We start from the raw sequence: 9,696 nt of genomic DNA, 5'->3' as shown, positions 1-9,696 counted from the left end.
ATAGTGTTTTTTTTTTTAGCAGTGGTGTGTGTGAGCTTTGGTTTTGAAAAAGTCTGAACCCTGTGTTTGAAGTCTGCATTTGCTGACAATGGTCTTGATTTACGAAAATCACCAAAAAGGGTACTAATTTGCTTGTGCAATCTAACAAATTATGTCTGCACTTTGTGGTCGTATTCCAAGTGATTTACTAAGAAACATTATGCAAATAGCCACTAGTACAAATAGGTTGGACACACCCATTTAAAAGAGGCTTTTGTATGTGGTAATTGCATATGTATGGCCCTGAATGGTGCCATCTCTGCACGTGGTTTCTCTGGACATGTGCCCAAATGCCCATGTGGATAATCCAGTCCTGGATTTATATGCCTATCTATATGTGGGGAAAAAAAAAATATTTCTGTGAGTATATGATTTCATCTTACTTTTTGCAAGACCACTACGAGCAGTTAATCAAAATTATGGAAAACTCTAAAAACTGCAATTGTGCTCATTTGAAAGATACAATCCTCAATAGACCAGAAGTGGTGTTATCGTTAACTAAATCTAAAATTACATGAAAAAAAAAAAAAAATCATATTTGTTCATTGAAACAAAGCAGAAACAATTAGTGTAAGTTGTACTAGATTATTGACACTAACTAGAATGTTTAATTATATTACTCCAGTTTTAGCTTCATTATAACAATTCATTTTAAGAAAAAAAAAATCAAATTGCAGTGCACATGAAGCCATAGTAGTCTTAGTAACTATAATACAGTACAGAACAGATAGCAAACTTTTTGCATGCATATATTTCTATCCTTCTTAATAATCGTGTACTATAAATCAACAAAGGACTCAAAAATATGTTTGCATGTCTTTGAGCAGGAAAGAAAGAGTTCACGTCTCTTTTGTTCTCCCTCAAAAAGCTGGTAGAGATGCATTTATTGTCTCACTAAATTCACAGCTGTTGGTGACAAATAACGGCTATGAATATGTGTGTGTACAACACTGTTCAAACACACTGTCCTTGTTTTGTCCTTCTTGGTTTCCCAATACTTAAGGGAAAACAACAATTGTATGCAGTTTTCCTCTTTTTTTAAGATATTATTATTGACATATAAAGCACTAGATGGTTTGGCTCCTAAGTATTTAGTGGACCTTTTCAAACCTTATGAAACAGTTCAAATCTTCTAGTCATGGATGGTTGGCTGTTCAGATCCAGATATTTTTTTTAAAAAGATGACAGAACTTTTGCAGTGAAGGCTTCAATATTATGGAATAGCCTGCCAATTGATTTTAGATCTGCGGAATCAGTGTATGTTTTTAAGTCTCATTGAAAGAATGTTTGAGAAGTCTTTTTGTGTGTTTTAAATCATTTGGTTTATGTAGTATTTTTTTATTTTGTTTGTTTCATTATGTCTGCCGGATATACATTGTAAAGCTCTTCATCTCTTTTTACCTTTTGTAAAGCACTTTATGTGAAGTACTATACCTTTAAAAGTTATAAATAACATTTAATTACCATGTATAAAAGCATGCTTGATTCTTGTGTTTTTGCTGTACATTATAGTGCCAGCAACACCAAGGTCATGGGTTTTGATTGCCAGGGAACACACATGCCAGCAAATTTACTGTGCATGCGCATTGGATAAAAATGTATTCCAAATGCAATGCAATGCAAATGCACTAGAAATCTAAATAAGACAGCTGGCATATGCCTGTATAATGGGAATGAAAATAGTTCCAAAAGAAGCCAAAGCAACAACCTTTATGTGTCAACAAGCACTGAAAGATGGAATGCTGGTCTTAAGCAGCATATTGTGAATTTGAGTGAAAGCATCTTCATTATTAAAAATGCAAACTAACAAAAATGCAAGAGAGAGAGAGAGAGAAGAAATAACATGCATAACATAATTTATTTGAAATATGCTGATTACTATGTGTATGAATATTCCTCAAACTGAAAACTATGTGCATGTAAACATGGTCATTTCCCCCATTATATTCAGAGCATAATTTCAGTCATATGCATTGGACTGTGTGTTTGTTGTCATTACAGTCTTCGGCCTGGCATCTGGTGTGTAGGTGGTGTTAAGACTTTGAAAGACCTTTGAAAAGCACAGTACCATCACTAAAGTTCGGAGTCGATGTTGTGATGTTGGCAGGTGAGACCAGCAGCTACAGTGAATTGGATGGAAATATGTGTTCATTAGGTCATACGGTGTGATGAAATATTTTCGAACAAAAATATCTTATCCAGGTTCAACATTGCTTGCAGAGAGTTTCCAGTGGGCAAGTCAAGCTATGTGTTTAGATGAAGAAGAAATGGTGATGATGATTGATGTGGGTTTCCCAAAGAGACATCCAAGCCAGACATAATAAACACGGACATGCTGGGTATGTGCTGCCTACGTGAGATTGCAAGTGTATGCGTGGACAGACAGGCTGTCGGGATGCTGATGGGCAGGCGGGTGTCAGTGTTCGGTTTTGAAGCATTTAATGAGCTGCGCTGCTTGAGCGCAAGTGATTAATGACGTGACGTTCCTGAAGCCGTATTGGCGAATGGTACATTGCCGAAGAGGTGAAACAGCTGTCCGATTGAGTGTGACATATGAGTTGGCTCCGCAGCATTTAATAAAGGACAGGACGCCAGTTGAGCAATCGAGCAGTTGCGTTATAATCATTCATTATCTTTATGATTATGGCCAATTTTCACATCCAGGAATCATTCAACAGAGTGGCTGCAATAATGGCGCTTCTCAAGTACTGAACACGAAGTAACCAAGGAGAACTCCTACAGCTCTTGTACTTCTGGCAGCAAAGGAGCAGCAGTCTTTTTTGTCTTTTAACACAAGCAAGTGTTAAAAGTGGTGTAAATGAGTGCAAAGCACTGTCGGGGGTCTAAAACAGCAACCAGGTCACCAGCTTTGGCATTTGCAGTAAAAGGTTGCACATGTTCCAACAAAAGTGGATGTGAACACGGGCTGTCAAGGTCCAAATAGCGTTAAAAGTCCCCCAAAAGTAGGCTCGAATTTAAGACAGACTAAAATTTAAAGGGATAGTTCACCCAAAAATTAAATTAAGGGAAAATGTAGAAATCCGTCTGGATGCTATCGCAAAATAGAGGTTTATTTTTGTGATATCATCCAGATAAATGTGCACTATCCCCATTATTACATAGTTACTTCCCACATAAGTAAATAATAACATTTGAGATTTGAGATTAAATATTTTATTAGCTCATTGATTGAAAAGCTTCCACGAAAAAAAAAAAAAAAAAAAAAAACTAGACAAACAAACAATTTCAAACAAGATGGACATTTAAGTGAAACTGTACAGTTGTTTCACTTACTTCACGGCTTTTCACCACATAAATTATGACAAGGATATGAAATATTGATTTGGGAAGAAACCGTCACAAATTGTTCCTTTTATGATTCTTGTAATCCATTACAGTACAAAACAACTGTTCTAGCAACAAGATGACAATATTACTGTAGGCCTTCTATTAACACTATTCTATTGAAGTCCTCCAATTTCATTTCACAGTAAATACAGATGATAACTAAGGTATCTATTAACAATTTTTGGTTTGTTTTTCTTTGTGAAACAACCACACTTTTTTTTTCCCAAAATCTCCACATAATCTTTTCAGTAACATTTTAGTACGGAGAACACATATTCACTATTAACTACGACTTTTGCCTCAATAAACTCCTAATTTACTGCTTATTACTAGTCAGTAAGAGAGTTTAAGTTTAGGTATTGGTTAGGATTAAGGTCATGCAGAATAATGCATTAATATGTGCTTTATAAGTACTAATAAACAGCCAATATCCTAGTAATATGCATGCTAATAAGAAACTAGTTAAAGGAGTAGTTCACTTTAAAATGAAAATTACCCCATGATTTACTGACCCTCAAGCCATCCTAGGTGTATGACTTTCTTCTTTCTAATGAACACAATTGGAGATATATTAATAAATATCCTGACGCTTCCAAGCTTTCTGTATTCAACTCATGAAGAAAGTGTAACACCTCTCCAATTCAAAATACTTACTCAACGTTCTAGTGATCCGGCGTGCCAATTGCGCTTTTTTCATAAGTGGAATAAGGAAGGCGGTCTGGCGGAAGCTAGATATTTTACTTTATAAAGTTTTCAATATGGATATTTTTTCTTACAAAACTCATTAAATAGTGACAACAGGCTTTCAAGTCCCAAAAATAAATGCCATAAGAGTAGTCCATACAACTTGTGTACTACATTGTATGTCTTCTGAAGCCATATGATAGCTTTGTGTGAGCAACAAACCAGAATTTAAATACATATGGCACAGGCTGAAGGTGAAAAGCATCAAATGTCCTTAGTTCTCATAATCAAACATCAAGGCATCAAAGCTGTGCCATAGGCACTATGTTTTATTGACGAGACACAGCAGAGATGAAGATATAATGCTCTGTTCATTGCACAAAGCTATCATATGGCTTCAGAAGACTTGGAATATATAGCGTGGGGATCACAAGGACTACTTTTATGATGATTTTTGGAATTAAACTGCCATTTTATGGCACAAATACCACAGCTCATGAGTTTGAAATAGCATAATAATGACCAAATGTAAATTTTTGGGTAAACTGTAAATAGTTCACCCAAAAATTACAATTCTGTCATTTACTCACTCACCCTCAAGTTGTTCCAAACCTGCATGAGTTCCTTTCTTCTGTTGAACACAAAACGTTTTTTAAACGTTGAATTCCATAGTATTTTTTTCCTACTATGGAAGTCAATGGCTACCGTCAACTGATTAAAAATATCTTATTTGTGTTCCACTGAATAAAGAAATGTACATTAATTTGGAATGGTGGAAGGGTGAGTAAAAAATGACAATTTTCATTTTCAGGTGAAGTATCCCTTTTAAGTCACTGACATTTTGAAAATCATATAACAAACTCATGCAGCAAAAATAAATAAATAAATAATAATAATACAGAATGACATGAGAGCGAGTAATGACAGACTTTCATTTTTTCGTAAGCTATTCCTTTAATGTCCTCTCTACATTCCTGTGAGCGTTTTCATTATTGCTCCACCAGTCTCTAGAATAACATTGTGAGTGTTATCCCATCAAGGAGTATTAGCAGACAAGCAAGTTGGAAAATTAGCCTAGCGTGTGCGTCAATGTGTTAAATGAAAGCACGGTAATGACTTCAGGAAATTCAGATGGTAAGGTTCAGTATTTTGAACATGAGTTTATATAAAAACGTCCACATGCTGAGGAGAAAGAAATTACAGGACAAGATGAGGGTAGTGTGATAAATGTCCAGTGGTAATTACTTGGACCAGCGCAAGACTTTCAGGGTCATGGCCCCTTCAAATTCTCTTGACCCGGACCTGGAATAATTATAAGAAGATAAAAAGAAAATGCACAAGAAGTACAAAAGGAAGTAGATGAAAAGGAAGGAGGAGGGTCGGGCATGCATACTACCAGTCTTTTCTTCCCAAAGATTTTTCATTTTATGATGTTGTGTTTAAGTTCCCATTTGCAAGGTGTTTGGAAAAAGGTAACAATCTGGAACATCATTATGTGTATTTCCACCCTGCAGAGGGATTCCAATATCAAATTATAGCATTATCATAAAAGAAAGCAATGTGTTGGTAATTAGGGAAAAACTCCCCCCTCCAAATTCATGCACCATGATAATTACTCGCACAAGCTGATGACAGCAGTCTTCTCTTAATTAAGCCTTGCTAGAATTCATGTCCTAACTGACTATTTTAAGAGACCAAACACCACAGCCAAGAAATAAAACTTTAATACATCTGACATTTGCGAAATGTACATTTTGCTCAAACATGCCCACACACTCTTACCTGCTGTGAGGAGTTTAGTCTCTTTATGAGAAGAAAAACATGTTAAGATACAATCTCACCTTCCTAAAATACACTGAACAAAATTATAAATGCAACACTTTTGTTTTTGCCCCCATTTTTCATGAGATGAACTCAAAGATCTAAGACTTTTTCTATGTACACAAAAGGCCTATTTCTCTCAAATATTGTTCACAAATCTGTCTAAATATGTGTTAGTGAGCACTTCTCCTTTGCCGAGATAATCCATCCACACCTCACAGGTTTGGCATATCAATATGCTGATTAGACAGCATGATCATTGCACAGGTGTACCTTAGGCTGGCCACAATAAAATGCCACTCTAAGGCCCCGTCTACACGGAGACGCGTTTAGCTGTATACGTAAAAATGTTGTACCATATCAGCGTTTCGTCCACAAGGATCCGCATGAAACCGATATTTTTTTTTAACCGGGTCCCAGAGTGGATAAATCTGAAAACGACACCCTTGCATTTTCGTGTATACAGCCAATCCGTATATTTTGTGAAACGGTGATGTCACCACACCACGTCCCGCATGGGTAAAGAAGGGATACAACTACGGGCACTGGGTATGCGCACATCAATATTGCGTCCTTTAATTACAGTATTTGCATTATTATAAGGGTAGGTTTAGGGTTGGGTAGGTGTAGGCGTTAATAAAACACATCTGGTAAGTAGCAAATTTATATCATATTATTTTAGTGTGAGATTTTGCCTCACTTCCTACCATTGCTGTACCACTTCTAGCCAGAATTACAGTGCCACATACTGACCTGGCATGTATACATCGTTTTGAGTCGGTTTCAGTGCTCTCGTGTGTACGCAGATATTTCTTGAAACGAGGGGGAAAAAAAGATTGGATAGGGAAAGCTCTGGCTTCGTGTGGACGGGGCCAAAAATTTTATCACACAGCACAATGCCACAGATGTCGCAAGTTTTGAGGGAGTGTGCAATTGGCATGCTGACTGCAGGAATGTCCACCAGAACTGTTGCCCGTGAATTGAATGTTCATTTCTCTCCAAAGGAGTTTCAGAGAATTTGTCAGTACATCCAACCGGACTCACAACCGCAGACCACGTGTAACCACACCAGCCCAGGATCTTCAGCATCTTCACCTCCAAGATCGTCTGAGACCAGCCACCCGGACAGCTGCTGCAACAATCGGTTTGCATAAAATTATTTCTGCACAAACTGTCAGAAACCGTCTTAGGGAAGCTCATCTGCATGACGCTGTCCTCATCGGGGTCTCGACCTGACTGCAGTTCGTCGTTGTAACCGACTTGAGTGGGCAAATGCTCACATTCGATGCCGCCTGGCACTTTGGAGAGGTTATGGTATGGGCAGGCGTATGTTATGGACAACGAACACAGGTGCATTTTATTGATGCCATTTTGAATGCACAGAGATACTGTGACGAGATCCTGAGGCCCATTGTTGTGCCATTCATCCATGACATTCATCCATTCATCCATTCATCACCTCATGTTGTGGCATGATAATGCACAGCCCCATGTTGCAAGGATCTGTACACGATTCCTGGAAGCTGACATCCCAGTTCTTGCATGGCCAGCATACTCACCAGACATGTCACCCATTGAGCATGTTTGGGATGCTCTGGATCAGCGTATACGACAGCGTGTTCCTGTTCCTGCCAATATCCAGCAACTTCGCACAGCCATTGAAGAGGAGTGAACCAACATTCCACAGGCCACAACTCTTTGCAAAGAAGATGTGTTGCACTGTGTGAGGCAAATGGTGGTCCAGACACCAGATACTGACTGGTTTTCAGTGTTTAATGCTTTTAGTGAATTTAAAAGGCCTGTAAAATGTTAAAGATCAAAGTGCACAACAAATAAAATGTCTCCTAAAAGAAAAAAAAAAATACACAATATTCTGAACTGCCGAAATGAGTTGTTAGCAATTCCAGTCTCAATTTCTGTTACAAATTTGCATAATTCCATTGGCTGCCAGCAGAAAACTCTAATTTGACCTCCTCTCAAATGGTGTAGTTGTAGCTGAGGCCTGGAGGTGTTTGGTTCATGTTGTCGACATTTCGAGAAGATGCAGTTTTCTGTGATGCAAATCCACTTCACATGCACTTCTAAAAGATGAGGACTGAATTGATGAGGTTGAATTGATATGGTAAAACCGACGTCATCATTACTGTTGGTATCACTGTGTTTACAAGTGCTGAGGAAGCCTCTGGAAATTAAAGACAGTAATAAGAAACTAGAATGTACATTTCCTGAAGAAAATGTGAGTGGTGCTTGCCGTGGCAAAAAAATCCTCTCGGATGCTAGGTTGTGTGTACTGGATTCTCACCCGAAACAAAAGAGGCCACCCCCAAGTCTGTACGATGTTCTGGAGCTGAGATATGTCCTATTCATGTGTTTGTACGGTTGCTAGGGTACTCTATATGGTTGCTATGGAGTGGCTATACAATTTATGGGGTGACATTTAAAGACTATTTGCCAGTCTGAGTCAAAAGACCCAACCCCCATGCCTCTACGATGTTCTGATGCAGAGATATAGGTCCTTGTAAACGGTTGCTATGGTACTCTGTTTGGTTGCTATGGAGGGGCTTGGCAGCATCCAATGATGATACTGCTTGTCTGTATGAATGATATAAACCAACCCCCATGCCTCTATGATGTTCTGAAGCAGAGATATAGGTCTTGGTATACGGTTGCTAGGGTACTCTGTTTGGTTGCTAGGGGGCTTGGCAGCATCCAATGATGATACTGCTTGTCTGTATGAATGATATAAACCAACCCCCATGTCTCTACGATGTTCCGAAGCAGAGATATAGGTCTTGGTATACGGTTGCTAGGGTACTCTGTTTGGTTTCTAGATAGTAATAGTGATGCCTTGCTACGCAAGCACCACTAATAATAAGCCATTCCTGGGTTACATAGTATATATACGCCTTGCTAAACAAGCTCCACGAATTTGGGTACTCTGTTTGGTTGCTATGGCATGGCTTGGCAGCATCCAATGATGATACTCCAAAGGCTGCTTGTCAGTATGAATGATATAAACCAACCCCCATGCCTCTATAATGTTCTGAGGCAGAGATATAGGTCTTGGTAAACGGTTGCTAGGCTGCTTGATAATGGTTGCTAGGGAGAGGCTAGGAAGTGTTGACGGTGATTTATGATTGGCTGTTGATGCCCCGAGTCAAACAAACCAACCCTCGTGTTTCTATGACACTTCTATCCAAAGATATCCCTTTGATCTCTTTCAATGGAAGTCTATGGGATCAGTTGCTAGGGAGCTCTAAATGGTTGCTAGGGCGTGGCTTCATAGGTTGACAATCATCCTGAGATAGTGATTGGCTGTCTGAGTAAATTGAGCCCACCCCCTTGTCTCTGAGACACTGTGTGCCAGAGCTATGGTCAATACAAAATCCCTATGCAATTTCCCATAGTAAGAGAAACACATGAGTTTTATGGGACGTCCCTCCCCATAGTAAGTCAATGGGGCAAATTTAGGCAGCTCCTGCACCCCAGGGGTACAACTCACACCCCTTTGCGATGTGTCATCTTACAGGGCCTGTCAGCCTCTTCAAATGTGGTGACCCACGAGTTTCTACGAAATCCTCGCTTAGAGTTATGACTTGTTACATTTTTTTTACATTTTTCCCAATGTTAAGTCTATGGGATTTTTTTCGCTACTTTTTCGCCCCTGGGGCGGACACCGCACCCCCGATCTCTTAGAAAAGATATAGCACACCATTCCCGTATAGGCCGGTCGATTTGACGCCTCATTCATGGGTCTGTGACAAAATTTGTGGGAGGAGTAGCGCGCCGAAAAAGTGTCCAGAA

The sequence above is a fragment of the Gobio gobio genome, assembly GCF_949357685.1.
Source record: "Gobio gobio genome assembly, chromosome: 3".
Lineage (NCBI taxonomy): Eukaryota > Metazoa > Chordata > Actinopteri > Cypriniformes > Gobionidae > Gobio > Gobio gobio.
Note: the sequence above shows the minus strand (reverse complement) of the source record.